Here is a 13,268-nt window from a genome sequence, read left to right as displayed (position 1 = left end):
ATTACGTCATTAATATACATTAGTACATAGAGATTAACCAATGGCTATAGAGATACGATGGCGTTGGAATAATTTTCGTTAAACCCGCCTTATTTCCGATCTTTGCCGAACTTCACCGATTCGTCTTTTTCCTCTCTAAGCAAAATAAAAAAAATCAGTGTTGTCTCGTTCGTCTCGCTCTGGATCCGCTACGACTCTTGGAAAAGAAGCTCGCTCATGAGGCCTACCTCGACCCTTCGGAAATCAAATACATATTTAAAATCTTCATTTTGTAAAACAAAAAAAACCCAGTTAAAACGAGTTATTTTTCGAACTTTTTAAAGAATATGTCGAAGTTACTGTTACTTTACAACAACATTTAGTTTTTTACGGGACTATGCAAGAATCCTCAGTCTCAAGTGGGAACCATGCCGGCGCGATCAGTGTTATTTTAAGTACAACAACTGGGAAAATCCGATAAAAGCCTGCGGTGTTTAATACAATAACGGTGAAAGACTTTACCGTAATTCAAACGGGAAACCTTGAAATACTAGTTTTTAGAGCACATCTCGTTAGTAATTTGTTATGTAAATTGATTATTTTTCTGAAATAGGGACGAGATTGGAAGGCCACGTTTAAAACGAAGTGTCACAGTCTGGCTTTAGCGGTAAGTGTCTTGCTAGCTAGCAAGCCAAAGTCGATGTAAAATCACATTTCCAAATAATAGTACTAGAATGTTTGGTTGATGTTCAGTGAAATATTCAACTTGTTTTATTTGTATTATCAACAGTTAACTACGCGTTAGCCTAAATCAGGGGTCGACAATCCTGTGCTTGGAGTGCCGCAGAAAACAAGATTTTGTTCCAATTAGGCACCACACCTGAGCAACAACTAATTGATCAGTTTGGCGATTGCCCAAATTCAACACGCCTGGTTTTCGAGGTCAGTTAAATGGAGAACATGAAGTGCCTACGGCACTCCAGGACCAGGGTTGCCTACCCCTGGCTAAGTAGTTAGCACGATGTAGCTAATGTTAGATGGCTAGCTAACAGCTAACGTCGTTACCCCTTTGTGGGCACTGTAAAACCCGCCATTGAGTTGTCTGTAAATAACGATGGAAAATGAGCAATGAATGTTATGTTTTACATATTATTTTAGCGCTGTTTTGTTTTAAATGTCACCGAGTACAATATAGACGCATTGGCTAGCTAGCTAGTGTTTCATATTTTTAAGTAGGATAAAAAATCTAGCTAAGCTCAAGCAAAATGGCCCCAAGAGCGACCAGGTAGTTAACTAGCCAACCTCAGTCATTAGCTACCCTGTTGGTCAGTTGTATAAATACGTTAGATAAGTTTGTAAATTCATAGAAAAGAGGATGGCATTGAGTTTGTTAGTTTTGATACAGTAACGATAGTTGGCTACCGGACTGCTTAAATTATTTGTACACGTTGCGTGTTAGCTCAGTTGGCATGTAAGTTATACAACATGGTCGAAACACTGGTGGACATAGCTAGTTGTCTGTCTGGCGCTCGGACGGAGCAGTTAGCTAGCAACTCATGACATTCTCTGGTCGTTGATCTCGATATCGTTGCTATACATTTATTTCGTTGGATACTTGACTTAATTACTGTAATTTTTTGGACCATGACCTCCCTTACTTGCTAGCTACTACTACCTAGCGTTGTACAGTCAACGTTAGTCGTCTCAACATGGCGGTGTTGTGGCTAGTGCTTGTGTTTCTTGTTGGCGAGAAAAATGGAGTCCTGTAAGCTACCAGAGAAACTGAATGTTAGCGTTCAAGCCGATCATTTGTTGGATATACTTTTAAATAGTGGAAGATGTTGTATAACGTTGACAGCTTACATATTCAGGTACCATCTAAATTATGTTCTCAGTGAAAGTACTAACTAGATAGCGAGCTATTTCTCAGTTTCACGAATTGCCTGTCATTAGGATGAAGGAGAAAAAAAATGTATGCCCTCACTAACTGTAAGTCGCTCTGGTTAAGCGCGTCTGCTAAATGGTAAAAATGTAAAATTAGGTACCAGAGGTGTTTTCACCATGGAAGGACCTGGTTGTTGCCACTGACTGGCTCGGGAGTGGACCAGCCACTGTTTACATTGTTCACAAAACTGTAGCTACAGAACATTTCCACAATACCAAGAGGTCTTCAACTGAATATGTACACCTAAAAGCTGCTGTAACATATTGTAGAATGTTGTCCCCCTCTAACCACATTTTTGTTTGTTCTTGCATGAGTATGTAGCCTAAAGTAAAGCCAGGATGTCTTTTTTTAAAGACTAGAGCAAGTAGGTTTAACAGGGAAGTTGTTACAGATATATGATCACATGTATTGCACTGCACCTGTTGATTTTAAACGGCATGTCCATAAACCAATCAATTTGCATTACCGATTTGCAAATACTTTTCTTAGTAGCTAGGCTCTTCTGTATACAGCTCCTTTTTAAACTATAGAATAGTAGTTGCAAATGTACACCCCCATTGTTGAAATGAACTGATTGTAACTGTATTTTCTTCTTTAAAGTAATAAAGAAATTAGAGTTACTTATTGACTCTGTGTTTGGGGACTGAATGGTGTTTGACTGTTGCCAGCATGAACATGCCTCTTTGCCCTCATAATTTATTTGGCAGACTCTGGACATGACTAGAGGAACAGACCGTGGTCAAGTTCCCCCCTTTAGTAGTCAGATCAGCTGTGTCCTTATTACTTCCAAGCGTTTTGATAAATCTGTTTATTTAGATTTCCTCTATGTAAACCTCCATATTAGATGGGTTTTGTTGATCATATTAATATTGTGGTCTGTTTATTTAGCAAGAGACCTTCCAAATTACTATTTTTTTAAAATATAAAGTGCCTTCAGAAAGTATTCATACACCTTGACTTATTCAAAAAAAATTACAGCCTAAATTAAACATGGATTAAATAAAATAATCTCACCCATATACACACTACCCCATGATGACAACAGAAACATTTTAGAAACGTTTGGTATTTTATTGAAAATGAAACACAGAAATCTCATTTACAGTGGGGAAAAGTATTTAGTCAGCCACCAATTGTGCAAGTTCTCCCACTTAAAAAGATGAGTGAGGCCTGTAATTTTCATCATAGGTACACGTCAACTATGACAGACAAAATGAGGAGAAAAATCCAGAAAATCACATTGTAGGATTTTTAATGAATTTATTTGCAAATTATGGTGGAAAATAAGTATTTGGTCAATAACAAAAGTTTCTCAATACTTTGTTATATACCCTTTGTTGGCAATGACACAGGTCAAACGTTTTCTGTAAGTCTTCACAAGGTTTTCACACACTGTTGCTGGTATTTTGGCCCATTCCTCCATGCAGATCTCCTCTAGAGCAGTGATGTTTTGGGGCTGTTGCTGGGCAACACAGACTTTCAACTCCCTCCAAAGATTTTCTATGGGGTTGAGATCTGGAGACTGGCTAGGCCACTCCAGGACCTTGAAATGCTTCTTACGAAGCCACTCCTTCGTTGCCCGGGCGGTGTGTTTGGGATCATTGTCATGCTGAAAGACCCAGCCACGTTTCATCTTCAATGCCCTTGCTGATGGAAGGAGGTTTTCACTCAAAATCTCACGATACATGGCCCCATTCATTCTTTCCTTTACACGGATCAGTCGTCCTGGTCCCTTTGCAGAAAAACAGCCCCAAAGCATGATGTTTCCACCCCCATGCTTCACAGTAGGTATGGTGTTCTTTGGATGCAACTCAGCATTCTTTGTCTTCCAAACACGACGAGTTGAGTTTTTACCAAAAAGTTATATTTTGGTTTCATCTGACCATATGACATTCTCCCAATCCTCTTCTGGATCATCCAAATGCACTCTAGCAAACTTCAGACGGGCCTGGACATGTACTGGCTTAAGCAGGGGGACACGTCTGGCACTGCAGGATTTGAGTCCCTGGCGGCGTAGTGTGTTACTGATGGTAGGCTTTGTTACTTTGGTCCCAGCTCTCTGCAGGTCATTCACTAGGTCCCCCCGTGTGGTTCTGGGATTTTTGCTCACCGTTCTTGTGATCATTTTGACCCCAGGGGGTGAGATCTTGCGTGGAGCCCCAGATCGAGGGGAGATTATCAGTGGTCTTGTATGTCTTCCATTTCCTAATAATTGCTCCCACAGTTGATTTCTTCAAACCAAGCTGCTTACCTATTGCAGATTCAGTCTTCCCAGCCTGGTGCAGGTCTACAATTATGTTTCTGGTGTCCTTTGACAGCTCTTTGGTCTTGGCCATAGTGGAGTTTGGAGTGTGACTGTTTGAGGTTGTGGACAGGTGTCTTTTATACTGATAACAAGTTCAAACAGGTGCCATTAATACAGGTAACGAGTGGAGGACAGAGGAGCCTCTTAAAGAAGAAGTTACAGGTCTGTGAGAGCCAGAAATCTTGCTTGTTTGTAGGTGACCAAATACTTATTTTCCACCATAATTTGCAAATAAATTCATTAAAAATCCTACAATGTGATTTTCTGGAAAGAAATTTCTCAATTTGTCTGTCATAGTTGACGTGTACCTATGATGAAAATTACAGTCCTCTCTCATTTTTTTAAGTGGAAGAACGTGCACAATTGGTGGCTGACTAAATACTTTTATTCCCCACTGTACATAAGTATTCACACCCCTGAGTCAGCTGTGAGTCTTTCTGGGTAAGTCAAAGATCTTTCCACACCTGGATTGTGCAACCTTTGCCTATTTATTATTTTCAAAATTCTTCAAGCTCTCAAATTGGTTGTTCATTGCTAGACAACCTTTCAGGTATTGCCATAGATTTTCAAATATATTTATGTCAAAACTGTAACTTGGCCACTGAAACATTCACTGTCTTCTTGATAAGCAACTCCAGTGTATATTTGGCCTTGTGTTTTAGGTTATTGTCCTGCTGAAAGGTGAATTCATCTTCCAGTGTCTGGTGGACAGCAAAAACACCAGGTTTTCCTCTAGGATTTTGCCTGTGCTTAGCTCCATTCAGTTTCTTTTTTTTATCCTGAAAAACTCCCCAGTCCTTAACGGTTACTAGCATACTCATACTATGATGCAGCCACGCTATGCTTGAAAATATGGATAGTGGTATTCAGTAATGTGTTGTATTGTATTTGCCCTAAACAACACTTTGTATTCAGGGCAAAAAGTTAATTGCTTCGACACATTTTTTGCAATATTACTTTAGTTCCTTGTTGCAAACAGGATGAGTATTTTTATTTTGTACAGGCTTCCTTCTTTTCACTCCGTCATTTAGGTTAGTATTGTGGAGTAACTACAGTGTTGATCCATACTCAGTTTTTCTCCTATCACAGCCATTAAACTCTAACTGTTTTAAAGTCACCATTTGTCTCATGGTGAAATCCTCCGGCAACTGAGTTAGGAAGGATGCCTGTATCTTTGTAGTGACTGGGTGTATTGATACACCATCCAAAGTGTAATTAATAACTTCACCATGCTCAAAGGGATATTCAATGTCTACTTTTTATTTTATTGTTACCCATCTACCAATAGGTGCCCTTCTTTGCGAGACATTGGAAAACCTCTCTGGTCTTTGTGGTTGAATCTGTGTTTGAAATTCACTGCTTGACTGAACGAACTTACTGATAATTGTATGTGTGGGGTACAGAGATGAGGTAGCCATTCAAAAATCATGTTAAACACTTATTGCACACCGAGTGAGTCCATGCAACTTATGTGACTTGTTAAGCACATTATTACTCCTGAACATATTTAGGCTTGCCATAACAAAGGGGTTGAATACCTAATTGACTCAAGACATTTCAGCTTCATTTTTAATTAATTTGTACAAATTTAGAAAAACAATTCCACTTTGACATTATGGGGTATTGTGTGTAGGCCAGTGACAAATGTCAATGTAATGTATTTTAAATTCAGGCTGTAACACAACCAATTGTGAAAAAAAGTGAAGGGGTGTGAATACTTTCTGAAGGCACTGTAAAAGGCTACCACTGTACTGTTATACAAAATATCCATTCTCAGCCTTTTGGCTCCCCCTTATGGTCTGCATGCTTTGAAATGAAATTGCGCAACAACAGTTAATATGGGGAAATGTCCCGTACCTGCTCTCAGCCCCCTCTACTGGCAACAAGACACCGGTACATGGGTAAGTGACAGCCATAATAACAGCTTTATGCCAACAGTTTAGTATATGTATGTAATGCCTACATTCAAAACAGGCAACCTGGTCCAATATACTGTACGTTAATGTTGATTCATCAGCACCACCCCTCTTGTATGGAGTTCCTAAAGTTGTCGATTGATTCTAATGCCTTTGGTTGTCATATGATATAGGCCTATCTTAGTTCATATTTTATTGTTCAGCCACATAGGCCCAGATGATGGACCTCATCACTCAGTAACTTTTAGTTGTAAATTGTGATTTATTTTCCTAGAAAGGTTGACTAATCTACCATGTGAAGACTGATCTGTGAGTATGGGTGATTACATGTTTGTCGTTTGTGGGTGTGTATGTAACACTTCAAATTTGAGACTAGTGTTGTCAGTGGGATGGGTGACGTACATGAGCGTACTTGTTTTTGTGTTATGTTCCTTGAAGTGCGTAAAGATACCCTTGTCCAGAGGGAGTTGTCAGTGTTTGCCCGGCAGTGTGTGTGCAAACGACGGAGCTGGGTGAGTAAGGGAAGGAGGAAGAACCAGAGATAGGGAGAGAGCCAGGAACAGCAGGGGAGGAGATAGAAGTGACTCCATTTTGACGCCGAGATTCTGAACCCCTATTTAAACGTCTGTCTGCGACGGAAGGTAGGCTAAGAGCCGGAGGAAATAGATTGTGGCTTTTCTCCCTGCCTTTACCACCGATGTCCCAGGTACAAATGCACCTGTAGTGCAGCCCTATTACTAACTATTGGGCCTGGTTTGCAGTGTGTGTGAATTCTTGTCTTTGTCTGCCACACTTTAAAGGTACGCATAAAGCATCTTTCCTAAACACAAATGAGACGACATACTATGTATATACACCATTGGTAAAGGTTGTTCTACCAGGTCATTGACTTAATACTCAAATATTGGTTTTTCGCACTTGATTTAGAAATGGTCAGACCTTTTGTATGTGCCTGATGACTTCTCGGGCAGGTTTGCCGTCAGTAGGCCACCTGACCGGGTCACAACATGGGACTGCGGTTTCTAAATCAAGTGTGAATTCCTTCCATTCAGGACACGCTGCTGTGCAAATCACTTCTGAAGGCGCCTTGTGGACAATGAGTATCTGCAATGATTGAATTCCGGCCCGTGTGCAATCACATGATCAAAAGATAAATATAAATTAGGATTCAGGCCATTCTGATAATATCAGTACCTAACAGACTAAGTGGTCAAGCATAAATGTTTAGCATCCAACTTCATAAAAATATATACCCAAAGTTTCAGTTTATATACACTGGCCCGCTGTTTCGTAATAAAATAGATAATGACGTTGGGTAAGAGGCACGCTCTTGCTTGTTTAAAAAATATCAGCGGAACAAGCGAGCTGTTCTCTTCAAAGGCATCCCAGAACTTCACAGGGAGCCCAGGGAATGTCCTGTCCCCTTTACAGTTTGTTTTGATGATGTTGCCAAGTGGCTCTCTTTTATTCATCCCTCATCATCCCTCCATCAGATCCAACCTTTCTGTCTCACGTGGGCTTTTTTTTTTATAGTGACGCTTGAGTTTTTTGGCATACATGCTAGTAATCTAAGACGCTTCGATATTTAAGGATCCAAGTCTGAGGGAACACTTTGTCTTCTTACAGGAGGCACAGAGAGCTTTTAGAGGAGATTCACACACGTGATCTTCCGTTGTGTGAATGCTTTTGGACCCTCTTTCTTTTCCGGAACTATCTGAGGTACTAAATTAATTGCACTTGATCCCACCTCCCTTCACAATCGGTTTAGTGTTAATCTGGGCTCCGCTCTGGCCCGAGCAGCATGGCTGAGTCCTCCTATCCTCCCCAGAGGACTGCCCCTGGCTCCGGCCATCTCTCCTTCCCTCTCTTGGTCTGTCTATCCTTCACGCCCTGCCCTTTCCCTCGCCCTTTTTTTGTGCTGCCTCGCTCACACCGCACCTCCTCCCCTCTCCCTAATTCTCCCTGGCTTTCCCGCACCACCTCCCTTCTCCCTAATTCTCCCTGGCTTTCCCGCACCACCTCCCTTCTCCCTAATTCTCCCTGGCTTTCCCGCACCTCCTCCCCTCTCCCTCCTCCCCTCTCCCTAATTCTCCCTGGCTTTCCCGCACCTCCCCTCTCTCTAATTCTCCCTCTTTCCCTCACCTCCTCCCCTCTCCCTAATTCTTCCTCACTTTCCCGCACCACCTCCCCTCTCCTTAATTCTCCCTCGCTTTGCAGCACCTCCTCCCCTCTCCCTAATTCTCCATCTCTTTCCCTCACCGCCTCCCCTGTCCTTTATTCGATCTTCTTCTCCCCCTCTTTCTCTTATGTCCCCCTCCCTCTGTCACTCTCTCCCATACCCCTTCCCTTCACCCATATTCTCTCCCTCTCTTCTCTGCCTCCCCCTCCCATACTGAGCTGCAGAGACTACCACATGCTGGCTGCACGGACTCCCCTTGCTCAACCACTGTTTTTTCTCTCTCTGTCTTTTTTGCTCTGCCTCTGTTGTGTTTTCTCTGGCACGGTGCCACCGCCTCTGACCATCTGCCTCTTTCTTTCTCGCTTTTCCTTTATTGTTCCCTTTCTCCCGATGTCAACGGTATTATCATAGTGTTTGTCCTTTTTTTTTCTCACTGGGGAATGATTTGATTTTGTCACTCCCCGCTCTCCCCTCGCCCTCCGTGTTCCTCCCTTACACGCTCCCTCTAGCTCTTTCGTTCGCTGTTCCTGACAGCCATTCTATTTTCTCTGTCTCAAATTGAGGTGTGCATGCTATTTAAAGAGGCATGGTGGAACGTGGAAGAGCAGGGGTGTTGACACCGTTTTAGGAACAGGAAGTATCATACGCCCGGATTGCAGCACTAAAGGCCCACCCGCCACAGAGTCAACGTACAGCTACTTCCTACTCGCCGCTGAACACCAGCAAATCAACCCTCCTCTCCTGCTTATAAGATAATTATGCCCCCCCCCTCCTCCCTCACCACTACCCCCACCCTCCCAGCTCTCCTGAACCGAGCACATATACAACAGGCTCTTCACCCCTCCACCAAGTTCTCTCCTCTCTCACTCTCTCTCTTGTGTACAATCTCTCCTTCTCCCTCTCTTTGCCAGTACAGCATGCCTGAGTAGCTGCCTGGAGATGAAGAAGCGAATTAATTTGATTTAGCCGTTCTTTCCTTGGCAGTGGAAAAACCATACCCCCCCCCCCCCTTCTCCCTCCTCTTCCTCCCCAACACCACCACCACCACAAACCCTATCAGTCAGCCCTCCCAGATGATTTTCCACCAATCTTTTCTACTCTCTTTTAGAGGCGTTCCCTTTCCTTTCCCCTCGAAGCAAACATGTGTTTTAGGTTTGCTCTCGGTTGTATATTCAATTAAATCACTATCCACTAGTCAGCTCCATATTAAACTAAATCACTATCCACTAGTCACCTCCGTATTAAACTAAATCACTATCCACTAGTCACCTCCATATTAAACTAAATCACTATCCATTAGTCAGCTCCATATTAAACTAAATCACTATCCACTAGTCACCTCCGTATTAAACTAAATCACTATCCACTAGTCACCTCTGTATTAAACTAAATCACTATCCACTAGTCAGCTCCGTATTAAACTAAATCACTAGTCAGCTCCGTATTAAACTAAATCACTATCCACTAGTCACCTCCGTATTAAACTAAATCCCTATCCACTAGTCACCTCCGTATTAAACTAAATCACTATCCACTAGTCACCTCCGTATTAAACTAAATCACTATCCACTAGTCACCTCCGTATTAAACTAAATCACTATCCACTAGTCAGCTCCGTATTAAACTAAATCACTATCCACTAGTCAGCTCTGTATTAAACTAAATCACTATCCACTAGTCAGCTCCGTATTAAACTAAATCACTATCCACTAGTCACCTCCGTATTAAACGAAATCACTATGCACTAGTCACCTCCGTATTAAACTAAATCACTATGCACTAGTCACCTCCGTATTAAACGAAATCACTATGCACTAGTCACCTCCGTATTAAACTAAATCACTATGCACTAGTCACCTCCGTATTAAACTAAATCACTATGCACTAGTCACCTCCGTATTAAACTAAATCACTATGCACTAGTCACCTCCGTATTAAACTAAATCACTATCCACTAGTCACCTCCGTATTAAACGAAATCACTATCCATTAGTCACCTCCGTATTAAACTAAATCACTATCCACTAGTCACCTCCGTATTAAACTAAACTAAATCACTATCCACTAGTCACCTCCGTATTAAACTAAACTAAATCACTATCCACTAGTCACCTCCGTATTAAACTAAACTAAATCACTATCCACTAGTCACCTCCGTATTAAACTAAATCACTATCCACTAGTCACCTCCGTATTAAACTAAATCACTATCCACTAGTCACCTCCGTATTAAACTAAATCACTATCCACTAGTCACCTCCGTATTAAACTAAATCACTATCCACTAGTCACCTCCGTATTAAACTAAATCCCTATCCACTAGTCACCTCCGTATTAAACTAAACTAAATCACTATCCACTAGTCACCTCCGTATTAAACTAAATCACTATCCACTAGTCACCTCCGTATTTAACTAAATCACTATCCACTAGTCACCTCCGTATTTAACTAAACTAAATCACTATCCACTAGTCACCTCCGTATTTAACTAAACTAAATCACTATCCACTAGTCATCTCTAGGGGTAGTTTTGGTTCTTGTCCTTCACTAGGCTTCAGCCATGTATTTGACTAGCAGCCTTGAATTCATCTAAATGTAGTAGTAGTCGCCTCAGTATCAGTATCTTGTCCAGTATCAGCCACAGTACTGGCGGTTTCAAGCAGGACTCATGACAGATACTGTAGAGACCGGATTCTATTGAATAAACCGTCAAGCGCTGTTGAATGTATGAGGTCCGCTCACTGTTGAAATCAATTGCACTGTTGAAAATATGTAATACTTTTCAGGTCCTTATTTTTCATTCTTTCTGTCAAACTCGACAATAACCATGATCAATTTAGAGAAAATATATTAATGTTGTGTTTATAGATTGCACAGCAAAACGGCCAAAAGGTCTTTGTTCTTGTACTGTGTTCAACACACACTTTCTTACTACACGTATGACTGCTTTTGTGTGAAGTTGGACACGAGTTTCTAAAACGATATTAATGAATGGTTTTACATTTCAACTCTTTCTAAACTCTTTGACCGAAAGTAGCACTCCATAATGGCTCGGATTTTCCAGCAAGATAGCTCCCTTGGCGCTTCCATCTTTGTGTATTCAGATGTGTGTGTCGCCTGGTAGCACAGCATGAAAAGCTATGATCATGTTTGGGCAAACGCCCATGAATAGGGACGACGGGACTCCCTCTGAATACAGAGTTGGTGGCTGGCTGCTGCTGCTACAAGGTAGTGCAAACACGTGTGGAACTGGTCAGCCACTCTCTGGTAACGTGAGCGTGCACACACACCCCTCACTATAATTACCACCAACAGCCGCAATTACCCACCCCCCAACTCACACACACCACTTTATGTGAAAAACACACACACTTTCCCTGTCACAAGCACACTCATACTCCGTCACCCACCGACTCGCTCTCTCTCCATTATGAAAGAGTGTATTGGAGGGGAGAGAAAAGCAACAAAGTTCCTTGAAGAGCCGGAGAGGTTACAGCAGCAACACCCAATCCCAGCACCGTTCCCATGGAGACAAGTGTGCTGGTACACAGTCAGGTCCATAATTATTGGCACCCTTGATAAAGATGAGCAAAAAAGGCTGTATAAAATGCATAATACAAATACTGAGCTATATTGTACGCTCAAAACAATTGTTTTCAATACTCAAGCACCCTCCCCTTGCGAAGATAACGTCACTGAGCATTTTTCGTTGGGAGGGATCTTAGACCATTCCTCCATACAGAATCGTTCCAGATCCTTGATATCCATTGTCTGATCTCTTCAAGTCCGGAGACTGAGATGGCCATTGCAAAATCTTGATTTTGTGGTCAATTAACCATTTCTTTGTGGATTTTGATTAGTGCTTGAGGTTATTGTCTTGCTGGAAGATCCACTTGCAGCCAAGTGTCAGCCTCCTGGCAGAGGCAACCAGGTTTTTGGCTAAATTGTCCTGGTACTTGGTAGAGTTCATGATGCCGTTGACCTTAACAAGGGCCCACAGGACTAGTGGAAGTAAAATAGCCCCATAACATCAAAGATCCATCACCATATTTTACTGTTGGTATTTGTTACTTTTCTGCATATGTTTCTATTTTTCAAAGCCAAACCCACCGCTGGTGTGCATGGCCAAAGAGCCTTGGTTGTCTGACCATAGCACCAGTTCCAATCCAAATGCCAATGCCATTTATCAAACTCCAGAGCCCTAGACTACAAATGTATACTGAACAAAAATATAAACGCAACATGTAAAGTGTTGGTCCCATGTTTCATGAGCTGAAATAAAAGATCCCAGAAATGTTCCATACGCACAAAAAGTTTATTTCCCTCCAATTTTGCGCACAAATTTGTTTACATCCCCATTAGTGAGCATTTCTCCTTTGCCAAGATAATCCATTCACCTGAAAGGTGTGGCATATCAAGAAGCTGATTAAAAAGCATGATCATTACACAGGAGACAATAAAAGGCCACTCTAAAATGTGCAGTTTTATCACACAACACAATGCCACAGATGTCTCAAGTTTTGAGGGAGCGTGCAATTGGCATGCTGACTGTAAGGATGTCCACCAGAGCTGTTGCCAGAGAATTGAATGTTAATTTCTCTACCATAAGCCACCTCCAACGTTGTTTTAGAGAATTTGGTAGTATGTCCAACCGGCCTCACAACCGCAAACCACGTGTAACCACGCCAGCCCAGGACCTCCACATCCAGCTTCTTCACCTGCGGGATCGTCTGAGACCAGCCTCCTGGACAGCTGATGAAACTGAGCAATATTTATTTCTCTAATAAAGCCCTTTTGTGGGGAAATACTCATTCTGATTGACTGGGCCTGGCTCCCCAGTGGGTGGGCCTATGCCCTCCCAGGCCCACCCATGGCTGCGCCTATGCCCATTCATGTGAAATCCATAGATTAGGGCCTAATGAATTTATTTCAATTGACTGATT

The 13,268-nt window shown here is 42.0% G+C and overlaps 1 long non-coding RNA gene across 1 annotated transcript; it reads left to right on the top strand.

Annotated features, from left to right (window-relative positions):
* Positions 1–168: 168 nt before the first annotated feature.
* LOC121572699 lies at positions 169–2,552 on the top strand. The gene is made up of 2 exons (XR_006001895.1): positions 169–646; positions 770–2,552. It is a non-coding gene; the product is annotated as an uncharacterized LOC121572699 (long non-coding RNA).
* Positions 2,553–13,268: the final 10,716 nt, after the last annotated feature.

Source organism: Coregonus clupeaformis, chromosome 8 (genome assembly GCF_020615455.1).
Source record: "Coregonus clupeaformis isolate EN_2021a chromosome 8, ASM2061545v1, whole genome shotgun sequence".
NCBI classification, from domain to species: domain Eukaryota; kingdom Metazoa; phylum Chordata; class Actinopteri; order Salmoniformes; family Salmonidae; genus Coregonus; species Coregonus clupeaformis.
The sequence above is the reverse complement of the archived record's forward strand: the minus strand, read 5'-3'. Positions and strand labels throughout refer to the sequence as shown.